Below are 13979 nucleotides of genomic sequence, written 5' to 3' on the forward strand. Positions count from 1 at the left end.
TATAGAAGCATAAAGAACCACATGTGAAGTAGCATATGAGGGGGGGGGGGGGGTGATACAATATTCAAAACGAAAATGAAGAAAAATGACAAGAAAAATAAAGGATAGATAATTTGACACAACTCAAGACCCAAATTAGCAACCAAAGTTCTTAAATTAACTTGACCTCTAATTTAGGAACTAAAGAGCACCAAACTCTTAGGATGACCAATAGGGATTTGATACCCTAATAACCAATCCTCTCACAAGATTCGCAATCTCTCAACACTCAAAAGAGTTCACAATTTGAAGATATCAATATTCAACATAGACTAAGTCTTCTAAATGAAAATAGATTACTATTTATACTAAGGTTTAAAAGAAGACAGCTACACTATTACACTTTTACCCTTAATGAAGTAAGGGCCTTGTTTGGGTGTCTTCTTTTGGGAACAAAACTTGAATTTGCAAATCTTCAAGTAATAGTCACATTGCAAGTATGGCCATCTTCCAGCCTCTTCTCCAAACCATCCTTCCATGCTATCATGAACACTTGCAATCCCCGGGAAGGTGTTAGAATGTATTCAAGTATGTCCCTCCTCATGAACAATGCTTGCATCGCTTGAAGTTCCCTCGCTTGGCTCCTTGTAAAAGGTCTTGATGCCATTCGAGTTGTATCATTCTCCCCTTCTCGAAGAGAATTTGTCCTCAAATTTAAGGGATCAACATCTTGCACCACCATAGGAGAGAGATCACACACATTGAAGGTGTTATGAACTTGGTATTCGGGTGGAAGATCAATTTTGTATGCATTATCATTGAGTCGTTCAAGTACTTCAAATGGACCACCTCCTCTAGGCATCAACTTGGTCTTTCTTTTGTTGGGAAACCTCTCCTTTCGGAAATGTACCCAAACCCAATCACCCGGTTCAAGCACAACTCGTTTGCGGCCCTTGTTCGCTCTCTTGGCCGTTTCTTGATTCTTTTTCTCAAGGTGAAGCCTCACCTTCTCATGCAACTTCTTCATGGCCTCGGCTCGTTTGTTTCCATCTAAACTCAACACAACATCTTGAGATAAAGGGGTTAGATCTAAAGGGGTTAGGGGGTTAAAACCATAAACGACTTCAAAAGGTGACATGCCAATAGTGCTATGAATGACTCTATTGTAAGCAAATTCAACCAAAGGCAATTGATCTTCCCAAGATGTTAATTTTCCTTTAACCATGGCCCTAAGCATAGAACCCAAGGTCCTATTGACAACTTCGGTTTGGCCATCGGTTTGTGGGTGACAAGAGGTAGAAAACAACAATTTAGTACCAAGTCGTCCCCACAATTCTTTCCAAAAGTGGCTAAGGAATTTTGGATCCCTATCGCTCACGATGGTTTTGGGAATACCATGCAACTTTACCACATGTTCAACAAACAAAGAGGCAACATGAGGAGCATCATCAACTTTATGACAAGCAATGAAATGAGCCATTTTAGAAAATCGATCAACCACAACAAAGATGCTATCTTTACCCCTTTTGGTTCTAGGCAATCCCAACACAAAATCCATCGAAATATCAATCCAAGGTTGTTGAGGGGTGGGGAGAGGGGTATACAAACCATGGGGAAGGAGTCTAGACTTGGCGCCGCGACATTCAATGCATTGGCCACAAATCTTAGCCACATCCCTCCGCATATGAGGCCAATAAAATTGCTCCTCAAGAATCCCCAAAGTCTTATCAATTCCAAAATGTCCCATCAATCCCCCATTATGTGCCTCTCTCACAAATAACTCCCTCCAAGAGCTCATGGGCACACATAGTCGCTTGTTCTTGAACAAGAAACCATCAAACTTGGAATAGGGAGTAGAAGACCTATCCCTAATCCACCTCTCCCTTTCCCATTCTTCGCAATCTAGAAAGATTTTAGCAAAGACGGGGTCCTCGGGATACAATGTCTTCAAGCTTTCAAAACCCATCAATTTGGAAGACAAGGTATTAATCAAAACATGTTTCCTTGATAGGGCATCCGCCACTACATTCTCCTTTCCCTTTTTGTATTGGATTACATAAGGGAAGGTTTCAAGGAATTCAACCCATTTGGCTTGCCTTTTGTTCAACTTACCTTGGGCCTTAAGATGCTTTAAGGACTCATGGTCGGTCCGAATTACAAACTCTTTAGGCCACAAGTAGTGTTGCCAATTTCCCAAAGCACGAATCAAGGCATACAACTCAAGATCATAGGTAGTGTAATTTAAGGTCGCTCCCTTGAGTTTTTCACTAAAATAGGCTATGGGCTTTTGGTCTTGCATTAAAACGACTCCAATACCCACTTTGCTTACATCACATTCAATCTCAAATATTTTGTCAAAGTCGGGTAATTGCAACAATGGTGCAGAGCTAAGCATTTGTTTCAAAGTTTCAAAGGCATTAGCTTGCTCCACACCCCAAGAAAAAGGTTTGTCCTTTCGGATTACCTCGGTCAAAGGAGCGACTATGGTACTAAATCCTTTAACAAAACGCCTATAGAAACTAGCCAAGCCATGAAAGCTTCTTACATCTCCAATGGATTTTGGAGTGGGCCAATATCTTATGGCTTCTATTTTGGATTCATCAACCTCAACCCCCCTTGAGCTCACGACAAATCCCAAGAAGACAACTTCATCCACACAAAAGGAACATTTATCAACATTGGCATAAAGTTGTTCTTGTCTAAGCACTTCAAACACACATTTCAAATGACTAACATGCTCATCCATGGTTTTGCCATACACCAAAATATCATCAAAATAAACAACCACGAATTTGCCAATAAAAGGTTTCATCACATAATTCATCAATCGCATGAAAGTACTAGGAGCGTTAGTGAGACCAAAAGGCATCACCAACCATTCATATAGACCAAACTTGGTCTTGAATGCGGTTTTCCACTCATCTCCGGGTTTCATCCGGATTTGATGATACCCACTCCTAAGATCTACCTTAGAGAATATGCATGAACCATTCAACTCATCAAGCATGTCATCAAGACGGGGTATGGGATGGCGATACTTTACCGTTATCTTGTTGATGGCCCGACAATCAACACACATGCGCCATGATCCATCTTTCTTTGGCACCAAGATCACGGGCACGGCACAAGGACTCATGCTTTCTCTCACAACTCCCTTTTCAAGGAGCTCATCCACTTTCCTTTGAAGCTCCTTAGTGTCATCCGGGTTGGCTCTATAAGCCGGCTTGTTTGGTAATTGAGACCCCGGAACAAAGTCAATTTGGTGTTCAATTCCCCTCAAGGGTGGTAACCCCTTTGGGAGTTCCGTTGGGAACACATCATCAAATTCCTGCAAAAGAGAAAAAATAGAGCTAGGAAAAGAAGGGGTTAGTTCATTAGTGTGCAATGCATAGTCCCTATGCATGAGGAGAATCACCGGTTGACGCTCCCCCAATTCCTCCCTAATTTCCCCACAATTCGTCAAAAGCGACACCTTAGTTTTTCCTCTAAGCTCTCCTTTCTTTCCACTCAACTCTTGAGAACTACTCTCCTCTACTCCCTCATCCCCCACATTCTTCTTTTGCAATGCACCATGTCCCTTCTCCTTTAACTCCCTCATTTTGTTATAGATCTCACCCACTTGGGAGGGGGTCATGGGATTCAAGACATGTTTGGCACCATTATGGCCAAGGTTGTATTGGTTAGTTCTCCCATTATGGTTGACGGACCTATCATATTGCCATGGTCGGCCAAGTAAAAGATGACACGCTTGCATGGGAAAAACATCACACAACACCTCATCATGATACTTCCCAACCGCGAATTTGATGATAGCTCGCCTAGTCACCTTCAATTCACCACATTCATTGAGCCATTGAAGTTTGTAAGGGTTTTCATGGCGGGTGGTGGGAAGTTTCAAGAAATCAACAAGGGTGGTACTAGCAACATTGGCACAACTCCCACTATCAATGATCATGATGCTAGTGTTTTAGTTAATGATGCACTTGGAATGGAAGAGATTTTCCCGTTGACTTGGGTCATCCATTGCTTTACTTATCATGGTTCGTCGCACCACATATAGAGGTACAATAGGCTCATCATCACCTTCAACACCATCCCCTTCACTATCATGATGTTCATCCTCATGATTGCCCTCTTCATCCCCTTCCTCGCATTCTTCCTCATCCTCACTATAAGTGTCTTTCAAAATAAACGCTCTACGATTAGGGCACTCACTTGCTCTATGACCGAATCCATGACATTTAAAGCATTGAATAGGAGTTTTCGTACCTCCTTCTTTTGGAGCAAACTTCGGAGGTTGCTTGTCAACTTGCTTCTCAACTTGAGAATTCTTCACAAATGGTTTCTTGGCTTCTTGCATGGGGCCCTTATTCTTTTTCCAATTGGAGGAGAAAGCTCCTCGTTCTTTGTTATGGTTCCATGAACTCACATAGCCCCTTGATTTATTGATTTTGTCCTCCTTGAGACCCTCCTCTATTTCAATAGCCGCTTGAAGGGTTTCTTCAATGCTCCCATAGTTGTGGAGTCTCATTTGGGAGACAATGTCACCATTTAACCCGGCTCGGAACCGAGTCATAGCATTTAACTCATCCTCGTCAAAGTCGATTCTCATCTTGACAATTTGAAACTCATCATAGTATTCCTCCACACTCTTTTTGTTTTGCCTTAAGGTATACACCTTCTTGAGTTGTTCTTGTTTGTAGCGTTCGGTGACATACTTAAGCCGCATGGCCTCCTTCAATTCATCCCAAGTAGGTGTGGGCGGGAGTCCAATAATTCTTCTTGCTTTTACTTGAGTTTCCCACCATGTGGAGGCATACCCCTCGAATTGAGCAATGGCGTAAGAATCCTTTTTCACCTCGGACATGTCATTCGTCAAGAAGATTCTATCACAATGCATCACCCAATCAAGGAATGTATCGGGATCACTACTTCCTTTGAAGGTTGGGAGAGTAACCTTGATGGAATTGAGACTCGTGTCTCGCCCTCCGCCATAACCGTGATTCCTATTAAAATCTCCATCGTCGTCATAACCTTGATGGTCACGACCTTGGTACCCTTCACGAGTTTGGTACCCTCTTTGCCTACCCATGTGAGGGTTAGGACCATGCCTTTCACCCCTTCTTCGATAACCTCCTTGTGCTTGCCCTCGTGGCCTCCAACCTTGGTCACCATAATTTTCGTGCTCAAGTAGAGCTTCCTCTATCTCTTCCTCATTTGGTTGTTGGATGTTTGGACGGTTTTGGGGTGGCATTGGTGCATTTGGGCGGGGGTCATTTAGGGGTGGGTCATTTGGAACTTGATCTTGTTGGAGTGAGTTGTTCCGTTGGCCTATGGGAATGTTGTTTGGTGGGGTGAGAGTCGTGTTTTGAGGAGCGTTTTGGGGAGTGGGGTTATATAGATGATGGAAGGTGCCGGGTGACACTGTAGGTGAAGTGCTTCGAGTAGCTCCACTTGTGCCACCTTGGTATTGCACTTGAGGCGAATATGAGACCTCCCTACTACCTCCTTCAATTGCTTCCACCCTACTACCCAAGTTTTCCATTCGACCACCCATGTTTTCCATTCGACCACCCATACTATCCACTTTATCGTTCAAGGCTTGTAAGGCTCTCATTACATCAACTAGTGTGAGTTCCCCGGTGGGAACTCGAGTTTCATCCTCTGTAGCCATGGTACCTATTAAGACACTCAACAAAACAAGCAAACACGTTAGATTAGTAAAATCAACTCACAATCGCACAAGTATGCGCACCTTTGATTGCCTCACAAATTGCTTCCGCCAAAGATTGTGTGCTTGTCAATGTTGACTAGTCACAAGGGTTCAAATTCTACTCTTGGTCGGAATAGATTCTTGTTATCAAAAGAACGAGGACGACTCAATAAAACAAACGCACTTGAGCCAAGAAATGAACAACGAAGTAAAAAGAGAAAAGCACGAAAGAATTGGCACGAAAGAAATGCGGACACAAGAACTAGCAACACAAATAGGAACAACTACTAAATGGCTACTAGTTAAGAGACACAAGAAAAAAAAATGGAATTTCAAAAATCGAGAAAATAACTAAAATTTCGGGCCCGGGTAGGTGATAACTTGAAAACACGACCCGGAAGCCCCAATTGATCCAAGGTATCAATTTGAAATAATGAAAAAATTTAAATTTCTATACTTTTTTTTCCCTACCAAAGGATTAGGGACACAAGATCATCAACTAAGGATCAAGAAATTTTTCAGAATTGGAAGAGGGATCAAAATGAAATTTGGACTTGAAAAAGGTGCCTGGAGTTTATGATTTGAGCTGGACAAAATACGGTCCGTATTATGGTTTACGGACCGTCCTTCGTGACCGTATTTAGTGATGCCCAAAACAGAATGTACCTTGCACTTTACGACCCACAAGATACGGGCCGTATTGTGGTTTACGGTCCGTATTTAACACGGTTGCCAACTTCCAGTGAGCTACTACTTCAAGACCCCAGTTTACGACCTCAAATTACGGCCCGTAAATTGATTTACGGTCCGTCTTTAACGAGGTTGGCAATTTCCAGTGAACTACTGCTTCACGATCCAAGTTTACGACCCCAAATTACGGTCCGTAAATTGATTTATGGTCCGTAATTGGCAATGTTCCAGCTTCAGTGATTTTTGTGTTGAACTCGAACTTCTCGATTTTTTATTTTTTTTGGACCAAATGTACCCTTTTGGGGTAGAAAAACACTTTTCCCAAATCTTGACTTGAAAACTTTGGATTAAATGCCCTTTTGGAGAGTCTTCTCCCCTATGAAGATTTGAAGATCTTCAAGAACACCAACAATTTCAAATTTTCAACTACCTTCAAATCAACTTGTTTTTCCTTCAAATTTCAGATTTAGACTCCCCAAGACTTTTAGAACAAAGCCCAATAAGTTTCAAGCCCCAATTTCACCCAAAATAACAAGACCCATTTCAAGTTCTTCAAGTTCTTCAACTCAACAATGGTAGAACACAAACCCTAACTCCAAATGGATTCAAAATTGAAGATTTAGACTCTAGAAACACTAAGAAACTCTAATCTAACACTAGATTCAACAAAATCAACAAGAAAATTCGATTTGTTTTTTTTTTTTTTGAATTTCGGTTTTTTTTTTTTTTTGAATCAAAACCCAAGATTAGATTTGGTAGAACAAACCTAAACTAAGCTCTGATACCAATTGATACAATATTCAAAACGAAAATGAAGAAAAATGACAAGAAAAATAAAGGATAGATAATTTGACACAACTCAAGACCCAAATTAGCAACCAAAGTTCTTAAATTAACTTGACCTCTAATTTAGGAACTAAAGAGCACCAAACTCTTAGGATGACCAATAGGGATTTGATACCCTAATAACCAATCCTCTCACAAGATTCACAATCTCTAGCTTAGCAAGCTCTCAACACTCAAAAGAGTTCACAATTTGAAGATAACAATATTCAACATAGACTAAGTCTTCTAAATGAAAATAGATTACTATTTATACTAAGGTTTAAAAGAAGACAACTACACTATTACACTTTTACCCTTAATGAAGTAAGGGCCTTGTTTGGGTGTCTTCTTTTGGGAACAAAACTTGAATTTGCAAATCTTCAAGTAATAGTCACATTGCAAGTATGGCCATCTTCCAGCCTCTTCTCCAAACCATCCTCCCATGCTATCATGAACACTTCCAATCCCCGGGAAGGTGTTAGAATGTATTCAAGTATGTCCCTCCTCATGAACAATGCTTGCATCGCTTGAAGTTCCCTCGCTTGGCTCCTTGTAAAAGGTCTTGATGCCATTCGAGTTGTATCAGGGGGGGGGGGGGGGGGGATAATATCATCATCACGACACTTACTTGCTTTCCATAGAGACATTCCGTTTCTATTGCGTATCCGCATACATGCATCCATATCCGTACTTAATTACCCTCATAATCATTTAAATCTTATATACATAACATATTCATACTCTTAATGATGTCATTTACATAGCATATACATATATATATATATACAGGTATACATAGCGTACCCGGCCATAGAGGTTCGGTGTTTCATACATACTTGACCAACCATGGGTCAAGGCTATATCTACCTGGCCCTACCAAGGCTTCAGGGTTATCCGTACCATCTGCAGATGTGTGCGCGCGTTACGTAATCATATACATACTCTATACATATTCATATACATATATTCTACCCGGCATTATAAGCTCGGGGTCCCATTGTAGCCCTTCATAGGCACATATACATATATAATAGCTCATAAGCATATTTGGCATCATTTTGCTCTCATCATAATACTATCATCATCATTATCGTTACATCTATATTATAGGCCTATTCGTCATGTGAGGAACTTAGTACAATCGTAGTGCATATCAAGCGTCGTGAGCTTACTAGCTCGGAATATAAGTCATTGAAGACATCATAAGCTTATAGAGGATTTGAGGTTTGGCAAAATAATCATGCCTTATGAAATAATGGTTAGCCTTACATACCTTTTCTTTGAACTATTCTACGCTTGGACGTACTCCTTGGATGCTCACGTTTCTACCTTCATTAAAGTCGTACTATCATTAGAATCGACAATTAGCACACATGGCTAAAGCTAGAGAAAATCGGACAGCATTTCCTTTATTTATACGACATTCCTCCATATCGTAATTCAACTTCCAAACGTCAACAACACATTCACAATATCATAACAATGGCCATTAATCATCCATATTATCTAGGTTTCTTAATTCTCTTTTATTTATCCATATTCATGGTCACAACACCCAACTTCGTCCATTCATTTACAATTTATATTTCATGGTCTTAACGTCATTTATAACACATTCATGTCACAACACAACAACAATCATGATTCAATTCGAACTATTTCTCAAAACGTCACTATTTATCATTCATGACCCATTTTGCTATACTCTTCTAATGTCCAAGCATTTTAACTCTCAAATACCTCAAACAACATATAAATATCGTGAATATTACCTTTGAAGTTGTAGGAACAAGCCTTAGTTGATAATACTCCACTTGAGCAAAAACCCTAGTTTTCCTCCTTTGGATTTCTTGACTTGAATGGCCTTTAATGGGTTTCCTTACTCTTGATTCACTTGGTTTATGTTATTGATGGCTTAAAATCCTTGAAAACTTGTGTAATAAATGTTGAGAGATGCTTTAGAGAAAAGGATGAAATGTGGAAATGATTTCATGAACTTGGTCCCTTATTAAATAACCCATCACTGATCTGTCGGGATCCATTATACGGTCCGTATAATCGTTATACGGTCCGTATAATTGACCGTAAAACGTGCCTTTCCTTCACCCTTTACTGTGACCATTTGACGATTCATTATACGGGCCGTAAAAATTTATACGGTCCGTATAACTGACCGTAAAATTACACCAGTGAGCAACCCTCGCTGTGATGGTTTTACGGTCCATTATACGGTCCGTAAAATATTATACGGTCCGTATAATGTGCCGTAAAACTCACCAGCCCATTGAACTTGTTCTCGTCACTTCGTTGATCTCCAATCCTTATGGAACCTTCTTAACACATGTTTAACACTTCATTAGCAATCTAAGGGACGTTATAACTCTTTCCCAAAATGCCCTTAAGTCACCATTAACCCGATACTCGTATTTCACTGGTTCTTTCATTTGCGTACCAACGGAAGATTTTTCCGATGTGTAACAATATGTCAGATCCCCTTCATTATTTCTCAAACAAAATCCATATGCACTCCTACCAGGATTCCCCCTTGAGGCCCCATCTGTATTACATAAAAACCACCCTGTTGGGCGAAATTCCCACTTCACTTTTGTAACCTTCAGTCTTCCACACCCTACCTCTAGCATCTGAATTAGATCTGGCCATTTGTGAGGTAGTTGATTCATAGAAGGATTCCTTGTCATTACTAGCCTCTGTATAGTGACATAGACTAAATAAATGACTCTGCCAGTTGATCTTTTCCCTCCATGTTTTATTGTGTTCCTCCTTTTCCAAAGTTCCCACAAAATTATAGCTGGAACAGCTTGATAAATAAGCTTCCCTCGTCCTTTAACTGATGCAGTCCACCATTTCACAATTCTCTGCTGTAAATTAATCCTTCTATAGACAATCATGCAAATGAAGAGAAGTAGGACCAAGTCCTATTAGCAGTGTAGAAGTTAGCAAACACGTGTTGTATTGTTTCCTCCTTAGGGCTGGAACAACACCAACATCTGGATGCTATGTTATAATGCATTCTCTTCAAAACATCATCCAAAGGAATTTTATATTTCCAGCATCTCCACAAAAAGAATGATATCTTGAAAGGCAAACCCTTAATCCATATATTTCTGTACATCTCCATAGGTTGTCCTCTCAATCTGATATATTCCTAAGCTGATTTGACTGTAAAATCACCTTTAGTGTCTAAGATCCACCATGCTCTGTCCATTTCTTTATCCATCCTTAGAGGTCTGATGGTATCAGCTATATGCTGAACTATGTCCTGAGGGAGTAAACTATTCAACTTTTTCATGTTCCAATTCCCATTCTCCACTACATCAAATACATTTTGAATGCTCTCATCAAAATCTTTCACAATGAAACATAATGCACCCATTCCTGTCCAGTTATCAAACCAAAACTGTGAATTCCCTACCAATCTGCCACCAGATCTGATGTTCTATCAATTCTCTTGCTTGTATCATGTTTTTCCAAGTTTGAGACCCTTGTTTCCACTGAATAGATACAGGATTTTCTTTTCTACAATACTTGTTAACCATGAAAGCACTCTTTAAAGAAGGCTTAGTCCTGAAATTCCATCACAATTTACAAAACAAGGCAACAGAAACATCATGTAATGATCTGAAACCCATCCCTCCTTCCATTATAGGTAGACACAAAAGGTTCCAAGATGCCCAATGCCTGCTTTTACTCCCTATTGTGTTACTCCAGAAAAACTGAGCAAACATTTTATGCATTTGTCTGATAACACCTATAGGAGGGTTAACTGCAGATAATAGATGTATTGGCAGACTCTGCAAGACATGCTTAATCAAAATAGCCCTTCCTCCAAAGGACAAAAGTTTCCCTTTCCAGCTTTGTAGCCTATTCATAATCTTCATAAGAATCTGAGTGAAAAAAATCCTTTCTTCTCCTACTATAGTAAATAGGACATCCTAGATATATGAAAGGGAAATCCTTCCTCACAATACCTGTGATAATTTCAACAGTAATGCTCACATCCCCAGGTATATTTTTATGCATGTATACAACACTTTTGTCCCTGGTAATCTTCTGTCCTGATGTGTTCTCATATTTTTTCAATACTTCCATGATAAAATGCAAAGAGAACACATCTGCTGATGAAAACATTATCATATCATCAGCATATGATAAATGATTCACCTTAGGACTCCACTTAGGCATTCCATAGCCTTTAAATTGAGGGATTAAGCTTAAGGCATTGAGATTCCTTGATAGAACTTCTGCAGTCAGAATAAACAAAGTAGGAGATAGAGGGTCTCCTTGCTTAACTCCCCTAGAAGACTGAAAGAAACCACATTGTTGACCATTAACCAATACTGAATACCAGTTGCTACTGATCAGTCTAAAGATCATGTCTATCACCAATTCTGAAAAACCAATCTTTCTTAGAACCTTCATTAGAAAAATCCATGAAACCCTCTCATAAGCCTTTGCCATATCCAGTTTCATGACAATATTAGCAGATTTAGTTCTAAGCCTGATGTCTGATACAATCTCTTGAGTAAGGAGAACATTCTCCACTATGCTTCTCCCTTTTACAAAGCCAGCCTAATTAAGAGAAACTATATCAGTCAAAATCCCTATCAATCTTTCATGGATTAGCCTTGAAAAATTTTTGTTACTAAAGTTACTCAAACTAATTGGTCTCATATCCGAAAAATTAGTGACCAAATCTTTTTTAGGTAATAAAACCAAGTTAGTATGAGTAATGAATCTAGGTAACTCAGCTCCACAAAAGAATGCTATGACCATGTTATAGATGTATTCCTTGATAACCTCCTAGCAAGACCGATAAAAAATCCCAGTGAAACCATCTGGTCCTGAAGCACTTTCCCCATTAAGGATAAAAACCACACTTTTAACTTCCTCTTCTGTTGGGATTTCTCCTAAACCAGTATTCTGATCTCCATAAATCATCTGAGGAACATGATCCAATATTTCAAAATCTGTTGGATCTGCATCCTTTGTGAATTGTGCTGAGAAAAATCTAATTGCCTCCTGAGAAATCTCCTCTTGATTTTCCAGCCAATTTCCCTGTTGATTCTGAATTCTTTTTAACTGTAACCTCTTCCTCCTACCTTTAACATATGTATGAAAAAAGGTAGTATTTCTATCTTCATCCTTAAACCAATTCATCCTTGCCTTCTGCTTCCAAAATTCTTCTTCTAAATGAAGATATCTGTTAAGATCAGCCTGAACCTTATGAAGCATTTACCTATTAGTAGGGGTAGGTTGTACTTCAAACTGAATCTCATGTACCTTAATCATCTCTTCTAAAGTCTCAATCTCTTGGAAAACGTTCCCAAAGGTAACCTTGCTCCAATTTGCCAATGTTTTTTTCACCTTCTTTAACTTGTGATGAAACAAATTGAATGGGTTTGCCACGAAGTCAGCCTGACAATGTTGTCTTACAATGTCAACAAAGGTTTCATGTTTTGCCCAAAAGTGAAGAAATTTGAAAGATCTTTTAAAACTTTCAACTTCTCCAGTATAAGTGATTCGTAAAGGGGCATGGTCTGATCCTGATCTGATCAGATGAGCCACTTCCAGTCCAGCATACTTATTTTGCAGAGCTTGGTTACCCAAGCATCTATCCAACCTTTTAAAAATACATTCATTTCCACTTTGCCCATTCCACTAAGTATATTTGCCTCATTTAAAGCCCAAATCAGCTACAGAACAATTATGAATACAAGCATTGAAATCCTGTACCTCATTCACAGTTACTGGTAATCCACCATAATTTTCCTCCTCAGAAGTGATGACATTAAAGTCACCACCAATCAACCATGGTCTTTGATTTGTTATAGCCTGATTTTCCAAAGCCTCCCATAAATCCATTCTCTCTGATTGATTGCATTTTGCATATACTATTGAAATCAACATCTCCTCCACCTGTCCATGCACCTTTAAGTTTAGTGTTAGTAGTTGGGGATGATCAGTCACAGTTGTTACTTCAAACATATCATCAACAAAGACCCAAATCTTATTTGTACAGTTCACAAAAGCATGTTGCAATCCAATTCTTCTTCTGTACTCCTCTATTTTCTGAGCCTCTTGAAAAGGCTCTAGTAAACCAATAAAGCCAAATTGATATTTTTGATGCAACTTGATAAGCCTTGTATAAGATTCCATTGTATTCACAGACCTGATATTCCAAATTATAGCATTCATAATGGAAACTTAGATTTCTGCCCAGTTCTTCTAGTTTGAACACCCCCAGTTGAAAGCAAATTATGCTTTTTCTTCCCTCTCCCCATTGCTTTATCAATCTGCTTAGGAGACATGTCTCCATCTCTGGCCACTGCTTGCATGTTTTGCTCAATTGAATATTCATCTAAATCTTGTTCCCCTATCAATCCTGAATTTATTTGATCATGCTGAGTGTTTATGACCTACATTGTTTTGCCTATTTCTGTGACATCCTTTGCATTATTTAAACACTAACTTGTCATGTTTGGACTTGCCAATTTTGGAGTAGTATTCCCATTTAGTATACTGATTTCTGCTGCTTGTATAGGGTTATTATCAATCTGCACTTTATTCCCTATGCTTTTTGCTGAATATTGACTCTTTGTTGATGAATGTATTGGACTGATTTGTACTTTATTCCCATCTGAAATCTGATTCTCCATTGTGTCCTTACTGTTTGAAATATTATTGTCTACTTTGATCCTTTGTTTGGGTGTACCACTTATTTCTTCTGCTTCCTCCAATATCTGAGTCTTTG

Source organism: Lycium barbarum, chromosome 3, assembly GCF_019175385.1.
Source record: "Lycium barbarum isolate Lr01 chromosome 3, ASM1917538v2, whole genome shotgun sequence".
Taxonomy (NCBI): domain Eukaryota; kingdom Viridiplantae; phylum Streptophyta; class Magnoliopsida; order Solanales; family Solanaceae; genus Lycium; species Lycium barbarum.